Source organism: Colobus angolensis, unplaced genomic scaffold (assembly GCF_000951035.1).
Source record: "Colobus angolensis palliatus isolate OR3802 unplaced genomic scaffold, Cang.pa_1.0 Scaffold58, whole genome shotgun sequence".
NCBI lineage: Eukaryota > Metazoa > Chordata > Mammalia > Primates > Cercopithecidae > Colobus > Colobus angolensis.
This window is the reverse complement of record NW_012119376.1, coordinates 7563621-7586748: the sequence shown is the minus strand read 5'-3', so window position 1 is coordinate 7586748 and position 23128 is coordinate 7563621. Positions and strand designations below refer to the sequence as shown.

General features: G+C 41.5%; 1 pseudogene; it reads right to left on the bottom strand.

The window, feature by feature from the left end:
• Window positions 1-2675: 2675 nt before the first annotated feature.
• Window positions 2676-21959, bottom strand: LOC105526243 (annotated as a pseudogene).
• Window positions 21960-23128: the final 1169 nt, after the last annotated feature.

Genomic DNA, 23128 nt, shown 5'->3' with positions numbered 1-23128 from the left:
GTCAAAATTACAACCTACCCCTCTGCACACATTCCCCACTGCCACTCCCTGCAGTCTGTTTTTTCCATAACACTTATTACTGTTTCCTATCCTCTCTATATAACAGACTTAATTCATTTATTCATTGTTTATCTCCCCCCATTTGAATTGTATGCTCTTAGGGGCAGAGATTTTAGCCTGCTTTTTTCACTGACATATTTGAGCATCCAGTAGAATGCTTGGCATATACATATACACAGCATAGATAGATAGATAGATAGATAGATAGATAGATAGATAGATAGACACATAGATAGATGACAGATAGATAATAGATAGATAGATATAAGAAATGGCTATTCATTCCATTGCTACGTAGATTTCGGTATTAATGTTTTAAATAAATCTTACAATTGTACAATAGTGAACACAATTAGATTGCATTGCACTCATTCATAAAAATAATCATTTTTTTCAGTATAAGCTTTTTTTTGCTTTTTTTTGAACCAAAGTCTTGCTCTATTTTCCAGTCTGGAGTGCAGTAGTGAGATCACAGCTCACTGCAGCCTTGACCTCCTAGGCTATAGCCATCCTCCTGCTTCAACCTCCTGAATAGCTGGGACTAAAAGTGTGCACCACCACACCCAGCTAAGTTTTTGAATTTTGTAGAGGGGAGGTTTTACTTTTTGCCCATGTCTCAAACTCCTGGGCTCAAGCGATTCTCCCACCTTGGCCTCCCAAAGTGTTGGGATTACGGGCTTGAGCCACTTTGCCCAGCCTAGACATTTTAAATATAGAATTTCATTAATTTGATTGCAACATGTCTTCATTTTTATTCATTTTTATTTTTATTTTTTCATGGCAAAGATACCATAGTATTTTATTAATGTTACAAAAGTCAACCAATGATCTTTTCATTGAAATATCCACGCTGAGTGATGATTCCACATATGAGGCAAAGAGAGATGTCTTTGGAGAAGGCACTTAAGGTAGAACATTAGCAAATCTTACCGGTTGGCTAAAACAAAAATGAGCTCATTCAACCTGGCTGGAGGCCTCTTAGGGCTGTTCCTTCTCACTGTGGCCAAACTAAAAACCAGTGACATTAAGAAAGCATCACATTTCCCAAGTCTGGGGGTGCCCCAGTGGGATGGTGCTGCTCTCAAAAGCCCTGTGTTCCTAAACACATCCATCCTCACAAGATCAGTTTCCCCAAGTGCTGGTTGCAAAAACAAGCTCAGGGCTGGCAGAAATTGTTCAGGAAGCTTCTTGAAGGCCCTCCTTTTATTTCTCAGTCTGACTTTCAGCTTGTCCCAGCTACTTTAATCAGCTTCAGCTTCCCAAGGTCACTAGCAACTTCTACTTTTGCTAAAATTCTTGGTTTTCCATGGCATTGGTTGTGACCATCTGTTAGACTAGTGGCCCCCCAATTAACTGCACCTCCACTTCACACTCTTTTCTTGAATCTGAGCTGGGCTTGTGACTTGTTTAGTAAGTAGAAGGCATAATCCAGCTCTATTCTGGTTAGAAAAAAAATCATCATCATCATCATCATCAATAGAGGGCAGTAGAAGGGATGCTGTGACAATTCTGTACTTAAGTTTTCAGAAGGCCTGGCCACTTCTGCTTTAGAGCTCTTGGCATGTGAGAGGTCTAGCTACTCTGCCAGCCAGGCCACTGAAAGAGACTACATAGAGAAGGAGAGACTCAGGACTTCAGGCAGAGAGAGAAGCCCAGCCATCCCAGTCTCTCTGCCGACCTGCTGACCACATGAGTGGCCACCTGCAGGCTGGCAGAAGAACAGCCCAGCTGAGCCCAGCTCAAGTTGAAGAACAGTTGGGGGTGGGATTGTTTTAAGCCACTAAAGTTTTGGGGTAAGCTTGTCAGGAACATTTGACAACCCAAATCACTTGTCATTCATAGATGACTTTTTCCTAAGTACAAGACAATTACTCAAATGCAAAGAAAATATGGCACGTGTTTTCCTACCACAACCTTCTCAGTCAACAGCTGAACTGTAATTGGTCATTGGCTGAAAAAATAAAAAACCCATACCTTTTATCTTAATTCATAAATATCCATGATTCTTTTTCTATGACTCTTTAATGCCAGTGCAAAGGTAGACCAGTCAGCTTCTGACAGTCTCAAGCACTGGCTTAATTCTCATTTAGCCAAAAATAGAAGCCATCAAAATGAATTATCCACGACTGGATACATCATGGTAAATGAGATTGTTCTCACTCTTCTAGGATGTTGTTACTTAATTTTCCCAAACCATTTCTTCTTATCATCTCCCACGATGGAAAAAAAATTAAACTGGTTAGGGTTATAAAAAGAAAAAAAAAAAGCCTATAACTGGAATTTGAACTTCCATAATCTGCAAGATATAGTGCACCATTTAACTGCTTCCTCAATTTAAAACAAAATTCTATAAAATGTAACGTTGTCTGCATTGTAGAGATGATTTCTTCTTTTCTGAGGAAATGAGTAATTGGGAAGCAGGTATTGTTGAGTTAAAATACAGTGGTATTTAAATGGTTTCAAATTTTGCTTATCAAAAGGTAGTCAACCAAAATGCAAGCCTTCCAAATCCAAATTCTGTCTTCATATAAACTTTCTTGTGTCTGTTCTTGATCTTTTTAGGGAGAGGGTAAAAGTCCACATCTATTTCTGTGCTGAAGTTTTGGCAGGTTTTCTCATGTGAAACTTTTCTGTTGCATCAGGCCCATGTTTTCATAGACTCCAGCATTGTCTTCTCTCATTTCTGCACATGGTGGCACTGGAGTGCAAGGCAGGAGGGGGCTCTGAGCTCCACTTGTCTGTGGTCCACTAGAGAATACTTAGTATTTGTATATTCGTACCCTTTCCTCTTGCTTTTCTGCTCTTCTTCAATCCTGTGCTGTCGTGTCTCAATATAATGCTGCACTGCCATATAGATAAATGGGTACTGTGCTTCTGTCTGGGCCATCCCTGGCCTCTGAGACTGCATCATGTGGATGGTTTTGGGAACGTCAGTGTTGCTAGTCAACACCTTTCTCTCTGGTGATTTCAATAAGACTATTAATCACAGTGAACGTCCCTGTATGGCCAGTTCCAGCACTGCAGTGGACTACAACCGGCCCTGCATCCATGATGCTCTCCTGCTTATGGTGCACCTCCTCCAGGAAGTCCAGCATGCCCTCGGGGTCACTGAGCACTCCGTGGTCCAGCCAAGTCCAAAAGCGGTATTGTCACACCATTCTCTGCATATTCCCCTGGAGTAGAGCTTGTCCAACCTTCGAAAATTTAAGTTCTCTTAGCGTATAGTCATAAGCGGCACTTTCTTTGACGTTCCTAACACGCATGATCCCATTTTCTTGTAGAGCATACTCATCAGAACGGTATTTGACACATTTACTCTTTCTTCTCTCCACTTCTTTCATTGTCATGACAATCACTTGGGAGTTTGCTTGGAACACCATCCAGCAAAAGTCGTTCACCATGTTTTGCAGGCAGCCTTGTGTGGCAATGCAACTCTTTCTGGGCTTTGAATTTTTGCACTTGGTTTCATATTCAGGCATGATGATATTTGCATTGATGTAACCCGAAATAGGCTCATTGGGATCACCATCACGTAGGACAACCCTGGCATGATCAAAGGGCAGGATGTTTTTATACCAATTTAATATTTGTTTTCTTGCCTTTGACCCTCTTTTCGGCTGTAGAGAAGTTTGCACTCCTGTTGTTGTAGGGTCTCAAATTCTTCCCAAAAGCCTTGTTGGACTTTATCTGTGGTCTCAGCTAATGTGCTTAGTTCTCAAACTCTGCTTTCTGTTTCAGCAACATTTATACAAGTCATGTTAAGGGGCTGCTTGAGTCATAGGACTGTACCCAGTGTTTCCAGCATAAGATTCTTCTTGTAACGTTTCACAAGATCCGTCAAAGAATCAAACCGTTCTCCTCCACCACCATCGTATTTCGGTTCCTGACAGCGAATCATGACGTGGGTCACTTTAGACTTGCCGTCATTGCTCTCCCTTTTGTCATCACCGGTGCACACAGAACAAAATCTCCAGGGTGGCTCTGGCTCTCTAGTATAAGAAAGGTACCATGTTTTCCTTTTTCAGTTAATAATTTCTCTGCTTCTTTCCCAAACAGGTGTCAGTGAAACCATCTTTCAGAGGTAGGATCTACATAGTTCAGAGGATATTTAAGCTCAATAATATCTCCATTCTTCTCTTTTAATTGCCTGTGATGTTCCATGTAATACTGGACCAACTCAGCCAAAGTCTCAAACTTCTTCCCTCCGTACGGGTCCTGGTAATTACCAGTGTTCTGAATCTTGATGTGGGTGACAGCTCCATTTCTTCTAATGGAACATGTGAAGTCTCCAGGGTTACTTTTACTAGGACTTGCCAAAATACTGCCATCAACTCCTCTTGTTAACAATAGGTTTTTCTGCCTCCACACCACTGATATTTGGGTGAAACCATTGTCTCCAAGCCTCAGTTTCCTCCATTCTTTTCTTTCTATAAAATAAAGATAGTAGGCTGGGTTCAGTGGCATATGCCCGTAATCCCAACACTTTGGGAGCCTGCAGCAGGAGGATCGCTTGAATTCAGGAGTTAGAGGCCAGCCTGGGCAAAAAAGCGAGACTTTTTTTCTACAAAAAATACAAAAAACTAACCAGGAGTGGAGGCTGCAGCGGGAGGATCACTTGAGCCCCCGAAGTCAAGGTTGCAATGAGTCATGATCACGCCACTGCACTCCAGCCTCCTTTATTTTTATTTTTAATGAACAGGGATCTTTTTAAAATGGAAGTGGTTGGTCTTTGATGTCTGGCTTCCTTTGCTAATAAATAAACCCAGAGAACTATTTGCTATGGTGTAGCATTTAGAATCAACAGGCTTCAAAACAGAGAGGGTCTATTCTGTTTTGTTTTGAAGCCACCATTTGCACAAAACATATGGTAATCTCGGGCAGCCCATGAAGCAATCGGCAAGATCTGAAGGATGAGAACAGTGTGTTCTTTGAAATCCCTCTGACAAGCAGACAGTCCCTCCTTCCCTCAAACCATCCTCAAAGGGAAGTGTGTTGGCTTGGGCAGTAATGAGACGGTGTGGGAATTCCCCTGTCCCCTTGGTTCACTTTACAGACAAACTTCATTAGGGTTAAAGATGGGTCATTCCCATCCACAGATTCCTTCACTTGAAATCAAGACTTCTTGGGAAATACAAATTTGGAGAATAGGTGAAAGTGAACTATAGTTCCCCCAAAATAAATTTTTTAAAAATCAGGTGGTATTAAAAATTGCTGTTTTATGATATTACCAATAGATGGCAGCACGGGATTCATCTTCGCCCACAAGCAGCTTCACCCCTGCTTTTCCTGGCGAACGTTCACTGACAAACTCGGCCTCAGTCCCTTTGACGCTCTTGGTGTCATCAGAGAACAATTTGAGGTGTGCAATAAAATCTTTGGGTTAACCCACACACACACAATTCTCTAGGTGGCCTCAAACCGCAATCACCAATCCACTGTGGTACTGTGACCTGGAAAAACAGCAAGGAAACTAAAAACAAAACAAAACAAAAACCCATCCTGTGAGCTCTGCAAGGGAGAACAAGATCACGGTACACAGGCAATTAGCAAACTAAGTTGAAGATGAGTTCTGTTCAGAAGAGTCAAAAACCAAAGGAAACAATTTTTGTGAATTGCGTTTTTAAGATCACTGCATCCAAACACCAGAGTATCAACATAAAGACTCCTAAGCGATATATTCTGACTTGACCCCTGCAGTTCCTTCCAGTTCCCAAAACCTCTGATCTGTGAATAGAAGAGTTTCAGCAGATAAGTTTCCAAGAGAATGAAACTATTTCTAGACACTAGTCTAGTACCTACATGTATTAAAACACAAAAATAAACGAACAAAACGACCTTTATACTAATCAAAATATTTTTTAACAGAAAGGAAACCAAAACCTATTGGACTCAGCCCACAAGAGCTGTTTTTCTTCCAATGCACATAGCAATAGCTTCATGTTTTGGAAACCAATTATGTTTCTACACCCACTGTAGAAAGAATAGAATAGAATAGAATAGAACAGAACAGAATAGAACAGAATAGATCAGAATGATCACAGTCTGCAGGGTTGTAAGGTAAAATTTCTTGCTCTACGTCATGGGCCAAAGAAAACTTGCAAAGCTCTGCCATGGAGAACAGCATCTGTCTTCAACTTTTGTATCTTCCACAGCCCAACACCAATAAGCTCCTCACCATCAAAACATCTAACTGGGCAAATAGAACTTTTGGTGGGTTTGAGTGGCACCAAGCTTCAAGCTGCATTAATACTCTTCCCAATCACTGACATACAAATATGGAGAATTTGGTTATTTATCATCATTTTCTGCATATCCATACTATTCCAAGACAATCCCAATTTCTGGCTTTTTGTTCTGCTCTTCCATAAGCAAAATCATACTGATGATGTCGTATGTCCTGAGTTTCAGTTTGGAAAATATAGTCCCTGATTAAATCAATGGGCATGGAATAAAAACTTCAATGTCTAAACGGGCTGGGTAGGTAGAATCAATGAGTGAAGCAAGCCAGAAATACCAAATGACTAAAACATGGATTTTATAGGAGATGTATACATCTTTTAAAAGTTAATAATAACATTAAAAAAGGAAAATGATATTGTGCTGGGCAGAAGAAATTAGGTCTTCTATGGACTGAACTTTATCCCTTCAAAATTCACATATTGAAATCCTAGCTCCCAATGTGACTATATGTGGAGACAGGTCTTTAGGAGGTAGTTAAGGTTAAATGAGGACATAAGGGTGGGGCCCTAATCCTGTATGACTGGTGGCCTTATGACCTTATTAGAGAAGAAAGAGATCTCTCTCTCTCTGTGAACATGCACCAAGGAAAGGCATGTGACCACATTGCAAGACGACAAATGTGTACAAGCCAGAAAGACAGCCCTCACCTGGGAACCAAATTAGCCAGCACCTTGATTTTTGAGTTCCCAGCCTCCAGAACTGTGAGAAATAGATTTCTGTTGTTTAAGTCACCCAGGCTTTGATCTTTTGTTACAGCAGCCTGAGCAGACTAATGTGAAGCCTTAGGCCTGGATGTGCCCAGGGCCCTCCAGAGGGCAACTTCAGGTTGAATGAAGCCCTGCAGATTGAACAGAGCACAAACTCATTGGGGTAACTACCTAATGTCATTTAAGTATCAATTCTCATCAGGGCTCTGAAGTCCCTGGGCAACCTGTAACAGGATATTCATTCATTAAACAAATATTTCAAGGGTACAAGATTGAAACTAGTTTGACTGTGAGTCAAGTGGGCCAAAGAACAGCTACTTGGAGAGCATAGAAAGAAAATGTGAGCAATTCCAGAAGAATGGGTGATCTCCAGAGTTTCAGGATGAGCATCTAAGCACTCCCACACCCATGGGCCTGGGAAGAGATTGGCATCAGCAGGGCGGGGACCGTAGCATGGGCTTTCAATTTCATCTTCTCATCCTGCTCCAAGTCATTTTCTCTCCTGTTCTAGTACAATTCAAATATTTGATTTAGGCCTCATGGTTTTCAGAATTTCTTTCATTTTTTTCAATAATTATATTTTTAAATACACATCTAGGTATACTGGAGAAGAAAAGAAATGAAAATTCTTGTGTTCTTGGCACTTTTCGTTAGGTAGATAATAAACAAAGTAAGTAAAAAATGTGAGATGGCAGAAGGCCATAATGTACATTGGTAATATTGTTTGAGAATATTAAATTCTGCTACATAAGAAAGCAACTGAAATAAGTGAAAGTCATGTTTAAGTATAGGAAAATCAGTTAGCAGCATGAGAAACAGGTTAGAAAGATCAAGTGGAGCATCTGTACACACACAGGGACAGGAAGGAAGGGCAGCGCCAGGATACCTGGGATTCATAACACTGTAATATATATGAGACACTCGATATTCATGAGTTCTTTATTTGGCTACGCATTTGTGAAATTTATTCTGACCTTGAGTGACCTTTTCCCCCCAAAACCAAATAGAATCTTGGCTGCTCAGCAGGTTAATTGGCAAGCACCAGCCACACCCATGTGCTGGAACCTCATACTGTTTCCATCTGCTGAGACTCCATGGTCAAAAGTTTAATGCTGAGCCGGGCACCGTGGCTCATGCCTGTAATCCCAGCACTTTGGGAGGCCAAAGTGGGCAGATCATCTGAGGTCAGGAGCTCGAGACCAGCCTGGCCAACATGGTGAAACCCTGTCTCTACTAAAAATACAAAAATTAGCTGGGCATGGTGGTGGCCACCAGTAATCCCAGGTACTTGGGAGACTGAGGCAGGAGAATCGCTTGAACCTGGGAGGAGGAGTTTGCAGTGAGCTGAGACTGCACTGGGACAGAGTAAGACTCGGTCTCAAAAAAATAAAAAAGTAACTTGAGTGCTGGTCCTAGTGACTACTAGTAAAGGCTGGTGTGGTACAGAAAGAAACAGACATCTGAACATCTTCCTGGTTAGAGTTTTTACCCATTTGTGTGCTGTGTGAGGCATGTTAACTCTCCCCTACTTCTCTAGCATAAATTTTGAGTCAATTTAATAAACCATGTGATTCCATCACTTTCATTTGATCTGTGATCCCTTCTGGGAGAGTTTGCCTAGTTGTGGACTCAGAGGCTGCCATTGATTGCAATGAAATAATTTCCCACATGGCAGTGATTTAAAAAAGAAAAAGTATTACAGCATCCAAAATAAAGCATGGAAAGGTGATAGATGGGTTTCCATTTTAAATACAATGCTCAGGGAAAATCTGATTGAGAAGGTTCCATTTCAGCAAAGACGTGAAGGAGGTGTGGAAGAAAGATATGTAGCTATCTTGAGGAAGATCATTCCAGACATAGGGAACCACAAATGCAGAGGTTCTCAGCCATGAGTTTACCTGGGCAGCTCCAGCAACAGGAAGGAGGCCAGTTTGGCCACGTGGAGTGAGCAGGGTGGCAGGAACTAAGTTTGAAGTCACATGGGACCTGTCCCTACAGGCTCTATAGGTCATTGGAGTAACTTCGGCTTTTACTCTAAGATGGTTTTCCACTGGACAGGAAAGTGGTCAAATTTATATTTTTATGTGATCAGTCTGGTTGCTGTATACCAGAAGGGAATAGAGAAAGATTGTGGAGGTCAATTATGAGACTACAGCAATGATCCAGACAAAGATGACTGTGCCTCAGATCAAAATGGTAGCAGTAAATGTGGTAAGAAGTGATGAGACTCTGGATATGTTCTGAAAGTGAAGCCAATGGGATTTGCTATTGGATTGGATGTAGGGAGAAACAAAGGGAGGAGTCAATGATGAATCCCAGGATTTGGGCTTTAGCAGCTGGAAAAATGGAGATGCCACAAATGCAGGAGGGAGAAATATGGGAGAAGTTAGTATCATTTTACAGAAGAAGGAACTGAAACTTAAATAACTTACCCATACTCACATAGGAAATGAATTATTCAAGCCAAGAATCAATTCAAGTCAAGCCATTTCCAAGCTCATGTGTGTGTTTTCTGTCTCTCAAGTCCCTGAGAAGAGTATCCAGGGAGTAATGGGAGTTGAGTAGATGGAGCAGTTAATTCTGCCAGCCATGGGGCTCAAAGGTTTCACAGAGGAAAACATGCAGCTTGGCCTTGAGGGGTCTGGACCAGGTCTGGGAGAAGGGCAGGTATTCCAGACAGAAAGGAGCATGGATAGAACTGAACAATAAATAGTGTAGGGAAAATTCAGAGGTTTGAAATGTCACTTTAAAATTCTGTAAAGCTATCTTATTCATGTGAAGATAGGGTCATATTGCAGCAATTTTTCAATATGTAGTCAGTGGGTAGCTAACCCAATTACTGCTAGATGTGGGAATACAATGTTTTCACTGTGTGTTTATTATTATGCAAATAAGTATGCACAAAGACGAGGTCTGCATTGCCCCTCTGTTGAGGAGGAGGCATTGCCCAGATGCTGTGGACAATGCACCAGAGTGATGCAATGAGGCTGGTGCAGGGACAGTAGAAAGAAGCTGGAATGGGCAAAGGCTTCTGCCTGGTGAAGAGTCCCTGGCACTGCCATGCACAGGAAGCAAATAGAGAGGATGAAATCCCTTCTCCCTCCTTCTGCCTTTCACTCTCTCCTCAGCATCCTTTGGGGCAGAACCCAACAGGCAACCGACATGGAGATAACAGGGATGTCAGAGTTCAGCCCAGCATCAGAAAATTGAGTATAAAAAGCTTAGTCTGGAGCTGAGAGACACTAGGGTATCAACCACTAAAGCAGTAAAATAGGTATAATAATGCCTGCCTTAAAGGACAGATTAGATTATATGTATAAAAATACAATGTGCTTTGTATTGAAAATAACATTATTGACAAAGGCTATGGAAGGTTTATTGGGTTGGTTGTAAAGGATCGAACTGGTCTATAGGATGTTGACATTCTGCTTTTTAGCCACTAACTTGTATATACGTAAGCAAATAAGGTAAAATTAACTTCAAACTTGAGCCTTCATTTTGGAAAAGTGTCAAACTGCTTTGCTATAGACACTTGTAACCAGGGTGAAAGACGTCCAGTGTCCTGATTCTAATGACTATGTTTGTAAGAGCCCCGCCCCCCGATATGTAGGGCAATTTTCCGATTCTGGAAAAATCCCATGTCCTAGCTCTGGGAAAGGAGCTATCTCAGACTTGCTTCTGTTCAACAGGGAGCCTGAAAGAAGCTGGATTATTGGATGAGTTGCAATTGGGAAAAACCATTTTGTCTTGTGTTTGTTGTTTATGGTAGACATTGATGTTTATATTGACTTTTTTCAGAGTAATTTTGCCACATAGCTTCTCAAACATGTTATATTTCCATTTCTATTGGTTCGTTTCACAGAAACAAATCCTGCATTAACATGTAGTTGATCTCCAAAACCTTGCCTCTGAATTATGACATTTATCTTTGAGAATTGTTACTTTTGTTTTCCAAAGGGACCTTCACTTTGTATTTCACGAGATTCTGTGTGTTACAGATTATATTGACTTACTAATTCTACAAATAATAATTGAGGGCTTACCATGTGCCTGATCCAATGCTAAGCGATCAACCAAAAAGTGATTGTCCTTGCCTTCATGGAGGTTATAATCTATTGAGAAAGAGATTATATATAAACACAAGAGATAAATATATAAACACACAAACACAAAGGTTCTATATGAGGAAGGACTCTGTGAACTGGGATGAAGAGCATAGGAACTGAATTTAGCATATAAGTTTAGAAAGGTCTACCAAAAAAAAATATTGGAATTACGACCTATAGGACATGTCAAGCCCATAATGGGTAGGTGGATGTCTTAGCAGAATTGAAGGTAGAGGAGAAGACTACAGAATGGTCAGTCAGTACGGCTGAGATGCAGTGAGAGGCCTCGGTGAGGCTAGAGAACAGCCAGACCCTCCCTGCATGCATTTTATTCTAAGGTCAACAGGACGCCTTGGGGGACTTAAAAAATTGAGTGACACATTCCACCTTGACTTTTGGGTGGAGAATGGATGAGGGTGCATAAGTGGATGGAGGAGTTTAATTAAGAGGATGCTGCAGTGGTCCAAGCAGTAACACCCTGTGTCTGTCTCCAGGGGTGGACATTCACGTAGAGAGAGAAATTATCATGGCTTGAACCGGGGGAAGAGTGGTAAAGATACATTGAATTAGATTTGAGCTCTATTTTGGAAATCTGATCTGTAAGATTTGGTTATTGATTGCATTTAGAGGAGGATATTCCTGGATTCCTTGCTTGAGCAATTGAATGGATGGATAAAAGAGTTTCTGGATGAACGGACTTGTGACAAGAGAAAAAATGAAGGAAAGAAAGCCAAAAGGGATGTCAGGAGTGAAAAGCTTTGTACAACCAATCAATATATACACACACAATCAAAAGAAATGCACTCCCATATAAAAAGGGCTCATACACAATAATTAGTGGTAACAGACTGACTATGGAAGACAGTATATATCCTTTTATTAAAAACTGAAATTTCTATAGCAACAAATTAAAGTAGGGCCACTAGCTTTTCTCTACAAAATTACCTTGGTGAATTCACTGCCATTTAAAATAATTAATGCCTCTTGGCTTTAGAAATGGGAAAAAATCTCTAGGAACAATTATTTAATACAAAATTTCAAGGCTTATAAAAGGTAATCCTTTGGTGTCAAGTTGCTCAACACAAAGTCGTAGTTATTACATCTTGGAGAATAAAGAGCCTTTGTTAGAGATGATCTGTGATTTTTGAAGATCATATTGATTCAGAAAATGGTAGAGTCAATATTGCAATCCAGGGGAAAATAAGAGTTGAAATTCTTAAATGTCAGGACAGATGATCAGAATCACCTGGAGACAAAACTATCCACTTTCAGGTTTCAATAATCCCACCTGGCTGTCTATGCTCCCTAGAGTCATTGAAATACTGTTCCATGCTTTAATTTAATTGTTTGGATATGGTCATAGGCTTTGTAATAAACTCTAATTTAAATAGATCAGTAAGATCATAATTACAGGTACTCCTTTAATAGTCTTTACTGTAGACTCTGAAATGACAGAGAAAAACTTTCTATAATAACTAACAGCCAAAACAAAAACTAAAACATTCTAATCTGATTTCAAAGATATTTCCCACTGTTAATCATGATAGACCAAACCATTAACTCATAATGGGGTAAGGCTTTAAACATAGAAACTGTCACTCACTGAACCTGACTATAAAATAAGTGGCTTCTAACATTTTATTTTCAATATAGCTCGGCTTAACATAGATTACTTGTCACATGAAAATCTCAGCTGATGATGCCTGCAGATGAAAATAGGGTGGTAAGAGTTTGACCTTTGACATAGTAAAGCTCTGTTTATGGAGACACTGCTTAATGGTTCAGAACACAGACTCAGGGCTTAACTATCTGGGTTTGAATTCCAACTGTCCCCTCTTACCACCACCAAATTTCTACCAGTGTGATCCTCACTAAGTTGACATCAATACTCTGCACTTTGGTTTCTTCATCAGCGAAGATAATAATCTACCCAACTCTAGGGTCTTGTATGGTTTAAGTGAGACAATTTTGTCTAGAGGGTTTATGACGTGCTCTCTCCATGTAAGTACTAACACTCTGGGTGACTGTGTAAGAGGTGGTGTTTGTTTGGGTTTTAGCTCTTCACAAACCAACCACAGGAAGATGTGGTGCCTTGATATGACCAAATGCTTGTACTGAATTCTTTTTCAAACCATTCCTGGCGTGTATTAGAACCTAACCATAAACAATTTGAAAAGACCTGCCTTTCAAAAAATTTGATGTTATTTGGATCCTTTTGACCCTACTATTCTTAACTTAGCTGATGAATGATATTCACATTCAAGATGCTTATCCCATTTAGGTATTATTCAAAGAGCTTGGAAAAGCAATAAATGGTGGCTTATATTTTAAGAAAAAATTTTATATTTTTCATGGCAGTCATATACAGAGCACTTTGCAAGCCTTATAGCAGAGATGAAAAATCTTAAAATATGATTGCTTAGGCCAAAGTAGTCTATAGTCTTATCGGAGAGGTGAATATATATTCAAAAGATAAATTGAACCAAGCTAGGTGGTGGCAGTATTAAGTGTAACTAAAATTAAAGTTTTCCAGTCTCAGACGCCAAATTACAATGCTGGAGTTACAGCCTTCCAATTACTTTTAAGCCCCATGGATATGCCAGAAACAGAGAATCCTCCTGGGGCCTGAGGCAGTAGGTATGGGCAGGAGAGCAGGTCTTAGAGAAGAGGCTGCTTTTGAATTTCCATCCAATGGTGTGGCAGTGGTGAAGAGTCTACCTACTTTGCTGGCCTTGGAAAGTAGGATAAATATCAGGGATATTTCTTTAGTATACTCTGAATTTTAGGAGCTTATTATCTCATCAAAGAGATGAGTTGTATGCCTCCCAAAACTGATCATTTTATTCCCTACATAAAGCCCATTAATGTCTTTCAGGACAAAACCACAGTCCTTAGCAAAGCATACAAGATATTGATGACTTGTTCCTGTCAGCCATAGTTAGGGGTGCTTTTATCTGCAAGTAATAGGACATTCAATCAGCAGTAGCTTCAACTAGTGCTTCTTAAGCTCTAGTAAACCTTCCAATCACCAGGGCTTCTTATTAAAATGCACATTCTGATTTAGGAGGTTGGGGTGGGGGCCTGAGATTCTGTATTTCTAACAAGTTCCCAGGTGATGCTGATTCTGCTGGTCTAAGATAAACCTTGTGAATAACAAGAGCTTAAAAAGAGCTTTAAAAGATGGAGTTTTCTGGCTCTCATATAATACGAAATCTGAAAGTTGTTCTACACTTGATTCAGAAGATCAACAATGTCAGTGCTCTGGGATTGGCAGATCAGGGAGTGGTAAACTATGCCCCACAGGCCAAATCTAGTCCAGTGATTGCTTTTGTAAATAAAGTTTTATTGGAACACAATTGTTTATGTATTGCCACTAAAATGTTGGCAGAGACCATATCACCCACAAAGCCCAAAATGTTTACCTTCACCTGGCCCTTTATAAAAATAGTTTGCTGACCCCCAGCTTAGACGTCATTATTTGCCTCTGATCTGGGCACCTCTCCTCTCTAAACTCAGTGAGGACTCTGTTAATAAGGAAGAGAGGGAGGAGGGAGCCATGTCTGCAACGTGACTCCTCTCACATCATGCCATCTTCTGATACAGACTCACCTTGCAGCCATGGCAACCACAGGCAGTTCCCCAAAGGCATCATGCTTCACTGTGGCTTCAGAAAATGCCATGTGGGTTTTGAGGACAATGAGATCAGAATGTTTGCCTTAAACAATATAAAGGCTTAGAGGCTGGGCAGGTAACTATGGGCCGACACGGAGGTGGCCTCAGGTTCCAAGCTAAAGCATTTGGACTTACAAGTCATGGGGGTGGGCAGTGGCAGCCTTGGGGATTTGTAAAGCATAGAGTCAGTTTAGTGTTCTATGCATGTAACTCTGAGAATACTGGGCAGATAGCCTATTTATTAATCTGTTATGACTGACATGAAATGCCACAGACCAGGTGGCTACAACCACAGAAATTTAATTTATCACTGTTCTGGAGGCTAGAAGTTCACATCAAGATGCTGGAAACCTCATCCTAGTGAGGCCCTCTTGCTGACTTGTAGATGGCTGCCTTTTCTCTGTGTATGAGCAGAGAGAAAGAGTAGTGTCTCATCCTCTTCCTATAAGGACACAAGTCCTATCAAATTAGGGCCCCATCCTTATGATATCATGGAACCGCAATTACCTCCAAAAACACCACGTTTCCTAATACAGTCACATGGGGTTAGAGCTTAAACATATCAATCTAGGGATGGACAGGTACATAATTCAGTTCATAACAGCTGCTGGAGGGAGAAATGTATGCAAGGAGACAAGTTGGACCTACCCATGAAATATTAGAGACTGAGAATACAAGGTCTGATCTAGAAAATTGGGTTCTAAGAGTGGAAAGGAATGAATGGGTGACAAAATAGAGATTGTTTAAAAAAAGATCAGTAGGTCTTGGTAACTAAATGAATTCAAGCAAAGAGTGATTGTGTCTGACAGCTGTGTTTAAAGCCTAGTGAAAAGGGAATGGAATCACAATTAACAGAAAAATGAAGATGTGGGGAACAAGAAAATCTTCAGGCTAATGTAATGGTTTGGAATATATTTAGTCTGAGGTGAGGTTATCCAAGTGTATTTGGAGGACTATTAATTCTTCTTCCCTGAAGTAAATGCTATCTAACACACCTTTTATCAAGAAGTTGTGAATATTGAATTGTTTTTGAAATTCATTGCACCCTTTCCTTGAGACCCATGTAATTATGTATAAGAATGAATGTCAGGTTCTTCATTATCTATCCCCAATCCTGCATATCAGAATTTAAGCCAACTTCTCTTATTCTGATCAGTGGGGATGTAGTCATCACCATGACATGTTGCACATAGGATCCTCTAAAGAAATAGTGGAGATTCATTCACACACGCATTCAAGCAATAAATATACAGTAAATATACAGTTCTGGGCACTAGGAATTTTTTTTTTTGGCAGTTGCAAGATTTAATAGAGTGAAAACAGAGGTCTCATACAAAGAGAGGGGACCCAAAGGGGGTCACCATTGCCGGCTTTAATGCCTGGGTTTATATCCCGATCCTTGTCCCTCCCCCTGTGCTCTCAGGTGATAGATGATTGGCTATTTCTTTACCTCCTGTTTTTGCCTAGTTAGCTTTTTAGTGAGCTCTTTTTACTACCTTATTGGTCAGATGTGAGCTAAGTTGCAAGCCCCATGTTTGAAGGTGGATGTGATCACCTTCCCAGTTAGGCTTAGGGATTCTTAGTCGGCCTAGGAAATCCAGCTAGTCCTGTCTCTCAGTCCCCGCTCTCAACAGGAAAACCCAAGAGCTGTTGGGGAGGTTGGCTGACGACTGCTCTAACTGCTTCCTGCTGAATTGGGGTGTAGTAGGGGTCATGCAGTTGAGATTTCCTTGGGAGGGGTTTCTTCAATGTCATCAACATTGGAGCATGGGCTAGCAGGCCAGTTCAGGAGTCCGTGGTAGATCTTAGTCATAGACTGCATCTGGGGCTCCATTTGAAGAATAATTTGTTGTTTTACAGCATTGATTCTGGAAGAGACAAACTTAGCAAGGAGGTTAAAGATACAGGGATTGAAATGTATGGCCTGCAGTGCAGGGGATTATTTCTTTGGCACACTTCACAGGCCGTGAGTATCTGCTTAATAGTTTTGAAAAGGCCTGGTCCAGTAAATAATGATTTGGCCATCTGATGGGTGCTGTCAATGCCTAAGAGAAAGGTCTGGTGAAGGGTTTTAAGTAATTTCCATTGGTTAGCTGCAGGCAAAAGTATTTTTCCTTCTTTGGTGGCTAGCCATCCTGAGGGGAGGAAACTATGTCCTCGTGAGGTTCCCCTTTCTATTTCTCCTGCTAAGTACTGGGGCTTGGTTTCCCAGAGGGGATTACCCCATACTAGGGGTCCTTCTATAAGCATTTCTACTGGAGGGTCCTGCCTTGTGGCTCTTTTGGCTTCAATATCCGCTTGGCGGTTCCCTTCTATTTCCCTTTCCTTTCCTTTCTGATGACCCCAGCAGAGTAAGACTGCCACCTCTTTAGGTTTCTGTACAGCTAATAATAATCTCCTAATGGTTTATTGATGTTTGATAAGTGTTCCCTCATAAGTTGGGAATTGCCTTTCTCTCCATATTGCTGTATGGGCATGGAGGACTAGGTGAGCATACTTAGAGTCTGTGTGTGTATATATATATATATATATATGTGTATATACCGTTTTTCCTTCTCCTAATTCTAGTGCCCGAGTGAGTGTTATTAGTTCTGCCAGCTGAACGCTAGTTCCTGGAGCGAGGGGATTACTTTCAAGTTATCACTGACCACTGCATACCCGGCTTTTTGAAGTCCTTTTTCTACAAAGAAACTTCCATCAGTATATAAGTTGAGACCGGGATCAGTCAAGGGAACCTCTAGAAGGTCCCTTTGAGTGGCATAGATTTGAGCAATCACCTATTGACAGTTATGTTCTATCTTTTCTTCATTGTCTGGAACAAACATGCTGGGTTAAGAGTTGCATAAGTACTGCATAAGTACGCAGTCGCAGCACTGGCCCTTCAATTAATAGAGCCTGATATTTAAGTAAAACAGTTGTCTGACAGCCACAAGTCTCCTTTAGCAGTGAGTATGCAGTTTACATCATGAGATGTCCACACAGTAAGATCTCTTCCTTGTATCATTTTAACTGCTTCAGATACTAAGACTGCTACTGCCACCACTACCCATAAACAATGAGGCCAACTCTTTGCCACTACATCAGCTTCCTTACTCAGGTATGCCATGGGTTGCAAGCTGGTCCCTTGGACCTGTGTAAGGACTCCTAGAGCTATTTCTGTTTTCTCTGTGACATATAAAGAAAAGTCTTGCCGCGTTGGCAAGCTTAACCCTGGGGCTTGAGTTAGGGTCTTCTTTAGGGCCTGGAAAGCCACTTTCATTTCAGATGTCCATCTTACTAAATGGGTATTGGCTTTCTGAGTTTCCTTAATTAGTGTATATAATGGTCTGGCTATTTCGCCGTGCCTGGGAATCCATATTGGGCAGAGACCTGTTATGCCAAGGAACCCTCTTAGTTGCTTTACAGTTTTGGGATAAGGATAAGCCAGTATAGGCTGGATACATTCCTCACTGAGGGCCCTGGTGACTTTGGATAATTTTAACTCTAAGTATTCAACCTGCTGTAAGCAGAGCTGAGCCTTTGGTTTGGAAACCTTGTAGCCACAAGTGGCGAGGAAGTTTAAAAGAGCTTGGGTGGCTTGATGGCACAAGGTTTCTGAATGGGTGGCTAGAAGTAAATTATCTATGTACTGAAGGACAAGACTGTCCAGTATGAGAACTGGCTCAAGTCTTGGGCTAATGCCTGGCCAAATATATGGGAGCTATCCCTGAAAGCTTGGGGTAAAATAGTCCAGGTGAGTTGGGACATAGAGTTCGAAGGATCTTCAAAAGCAAACAAGAATTAAGAGTCAGGATGTACAGGGATGCAGATAAAGGCATCCTTAAGGTCCAGGACTGTAAACCACTCTGCTTCCCCTGGTATTTGGGAAAGCAGAGTATAAGGGTTAGGTACAGCTGGGTATAGAGGGACAACGACCTCACTGATAATCCTGAGATCTTGCACTAACCTCCACTGTCTGTTGGGTTTCTGTATTCCTAAAATTGGAATATTGCAGGGGCTATTGCATGGTTTTACTAGGCCTTGGGCTTTTAGGTCCTTACCAATCTTTTGGAGTCATTGTTGGGCCTCGGGTCTAAGGGGGTACTGCTTTGGTAGGGAAAGGAGGTGGAATCCTTTAGTTTAACTTGAACAGGATGGGCATTCTTTGCTCATTCATATTGTCCTTCTGTTGCCCAGACTTCAGGATTAATTCCTTCCTCAAGCAGGGGACAACAAACAGGTGTTCTTTCTTCTATGTTCAGGTGTATTATGGCCCCTTGCTTTTGCTAGAATGTCTCTCCCTAACAAGGGAGTGGGGCTTTCAGGCATAATTAGAAAAGCATGTGAAAAGAGTAAAGTTCCCCAGTCACAACTTAATGGATGGGAGAAGTATCTAGTGACTGGCTGTCCTAGGACCCCTCGGCTAGAGACAGATCTGATGGGCAGTTGTCCAGGACAGGAGAGTAAGACTGAGAAGGCCACGCCAGTGTCCAGGAGAAAGTTAACCTCCTGGTCCTCAATGGTCAAGGATACCCAGGGCTCTATGAGGGTGGTGGGCTGGCATTTGCCCCGGGCACCCTCAGTCCTGCTGCTGGATCATCTGGTTAGGTGGCTTCTGACTCAGAGGACCTTTGTCCCCTGGGACAGTGGACCTTACAGTGATTGCCTTGACATAAGGGGCATGGAGGAGGGGCAGCTTATTTCTATTTGGACAGTCTTTTTTAAAGTATCCTTGTAGACCGCAGTGGAAGCAAACCCTGTTAGGTATTCGATTTGTCTGGGCACTAGGGATTTAAAGGTGTCTAAAAAGGGCTAACTTTAGCAACTTTGAAAGTGAGCTTAATAGTTCTGTTTTAAAAGTGCTTACTCATTTTCTCATGTAAGCTTTCACTTTCTTAAGTTTTCTTTAACTATCAGGAAAGAAATGAGACAGCATTCTGAGAAGGATCTAGAGGTGCCACCACGAACATTCTGAAGGAGGCTGATAGAGGGGACAACCCACCAAGTTTGGGAGTTGACTTGACAGCCCTGCCCACGAGAAGTTGGCTAAGACAGCACAATAGAGATGTGGCCTGAAGATTGGGGTGCAAACACAGCACAAATTTATCACAACCGAGTCTTAAATTTGCTTTGCTTGTGAAAACCATGTACTCACATACCAACAAGAACTCACCCCAGCTGGCCTAAGCTAAGAATCTACAGTCTTGTAAAAAGAGCAAGTCAGTAAAAAGACCTTCAGGATCCTTCCAGCTGTTTCCTGTGATTTATCATTTTTACAGTATAGACACTTCAAAATACTTTTTTAACTTCATGCTATGAATTTCAAAAACATTTAAGGGTAACTTCTGTCTTTGGTGGGATATAAGACCACTTGGTCCACTGTGCTTTCTCTTGGTTGGCTTTTATACTTTCTTTCATGCATGCCCTGTTTTCCAGTAAAATAACCCTCTCCCGGGGCCTTTGACTAGCTCTACTTTTGAATCAACTAATATTTGCTGTTTCCGTGTGGCAGATGTGACCTTAGGCCAGGTGCTGTGAGTTAAACAAAGATGAATGAGACTTGCACCCTGCCCTTGAATATTCAAACCAGCCAAGGGTTGGTGGTTAAACTCTGGACTCAGATAGATGTGGAGTGGAATTCTGGCTTCTCTACCTACCAGCTTGGGCAAGTTATTTACATTCTTCTAAATTTCCCCCTCTGCTTTTTTCCCCCACAACTGGGCATGATACTATCTACCTCATAGGCTTGCTGTGAGGATTAATTAAATAATAAAGTGCAGTGCCACACGGAAAGTGAATACTTTAGCCTTCTCGTTATTCCTATTATCATTATTTCCATGGGGAAAAGGATGTTTGGACTTTTCCTTCTGAACCCTCCCTCCCTTTCTTCATTCAACCTCTTAACTGCACAGAACTCTTCTGCTTTCTTTTAAGAGAAGAGAGAAAACCACTCTGATGAAGATCTGAGATGTGAGTATGACCTTGACTTCAGATGGACAGAGACAATAGGAAATGATGTTATACCTCTGTTTAATCTGCGTTGGTCCTGTTTTCATCTTCTCATTTCTGACCTTTGAGAATCATTTGTTGTAGAAAATGACAAATAACATGATCACGTCGCTGATGATTAGTCTCTAGGCATTCACTCAATAAATATTTATTCTGCAGTTTCTGGGTGCCAGGCCCTGATTCAGTGCTAGCAACAGAGTGGTGGACATGGCAGCCATAGCCTCTGACCTCATGGAGCACATGACCCAGCAGATGTCAAGCACTTGCCCAGCAGATGTCAAGCACTTGCCCAGCAGATGTCAAGCACTTGCCCTGGAAGTAAACATAGGGGAGCTTTGCCTAGGCAGTCAGGCACACCAGGACCTTCTACCGTAGTGGAAGTCCCATGTGCATGGTGAGTCCCCTGTGCATGGTGGCAACTCTTAGTTGCCCAAACTGGAAACTCAGGGTGAAATAAATAACTGAAAGCTTGCAGATCTACACAAGGGATTAAATAGTAGAATATTGAAATCCATTGATATCACTGATTTTAAATTGAAAAAGAATTACAAAAGAATGTGGGTTAAGAGATGGTTTAAACCTCTCCAAGCTATTTTACAGCTATAAATGTTAACACAAAAGATATAATAATCTGATAATGGAAGATAATGGCTGATATTTCCTGTGCCTTCCTCCAATCCTCAGGATGACCCTGGAAAGTAAACTATGAATTTGGATTCAAACCAATGTGGTATGGTTGGAGAGCATCAACTTCATCAACTGGATACAATGGTTGGAGATGTTCTGAATTTGCAGTTAGCAGGGTTCAGCTGGACTCCATGAAAATGGTAGTTCCATTGGTCACAGGGTCTGCAGTGATTTCATATAAAAATGGCAACCCACTGCCTAGCCGTCTGGCAATTATCTGATTGCTGTCCCTTGAGATTCAGGAAGTTATGATGGTGAACTCACAGCTGAACATGGCTGGATTAGGGGCGGGGGACTGAGGCCTGGTATTACACCCATCCTCCAAGTGGAATGAGTCTGGTGGTGGGTCAGGTCCTGATTGACCGTCAGAGAGCATGGCAGGCTGGTCAGCCATGCGACAGCTTGTGAGAGTGAAACTGCAACACACAGAAGTAACAGGGACTCTTTGAGCTCGTTTCCCTTGCTTCCATTGTGCAGGGAGCTTGGCAGGCACCGTCATGTGGGCCAGAGTGGACACTCAGCAAAACAGCATGCACTTGGCTTCTAAAACTTACTCTGCCAGCTCCTGATTTATGAAGGTGGTGGCAAAAGACCTGCTCTCTCTCAGCCTCTGTATCTATATCCCTAAAATGAGGGGGTTGTGTTGTATGATGCTGAGGAAAGTTAGGATCAGATAAGGTGAAGAGAAACTCTGTCTCTCTTCTGTGTTCCCAGACACCTTAACCAGACACCAGGGAGTCATGGGAGATGCCTCACTCCTTGTTTCTCACCTGCTGTTGTTTCTACCTCCTAAACCCATCCCTTCCTCTCCTTCCCAAGTGTCCGCCCTTATGTCAGGCTGTCTTGTTGTCTCACCTGGATAAACAGATTCCCAGTGTCTCAATTCACCCTCCTCATACCATCTCCTCACTCCACCATGAAATAGTGAGAATGCATTCTGTCTTCTCTCTCTGCATCACCAGTGTCAAGCACAGTCATACAGAATAAGCTCCCCTCAAAATGTTTGATGGATGAATAACTAGGTAGAGGAATGAATTAATTAAACCTTCTGTGTAAGTACCATTTTTATAAGATAGTGTCTGAATGTGAGCTGCTATTCTCTGCAGTTCAATAAGCGTAAACATTTATTATACATTTGCTAGGTACTGGACATGTGAAGATGAGTTAGATATAGTTTCTGACATTCAATTACCACCCAGTGAGCAAGGTGGGCTGTATTAGTTAGGGTTCTCTAGAGAAACAGAGGCAACAGGATAGATAGATTGATAGGTAGATAGGGATTTATTTTAAGGAATTGCCTCATGCAATTTTGGGGGCAGGCAAGTCAAAATTTGCAGAGATCATCAGGCTAGAGACTCAGAGAAGAACTGATGTTGCAGTTCTAGTCTGAAGACAGACTGGAGGCAGGGTTCTCCCTTCCTTAGGGGACCTCAGATTTTTTCTTTTTTCTTTTCAAGGCCTTCAACTGATTAGATGAAGCTCACCATCATTATGGAGAGTAATCTGCTTTGCTTAGTGTGCTGATTGAACTATTAGTCATATCTAAAAAATACCTTCACAGACATTTCTAGACTGATGTTGGCCTAACATCTGAGCACCATAGCCTAGGCAAGTTGACAAGTAAAAACTATCACACAGGCATATAGGCAGATGACGATAACACAATAC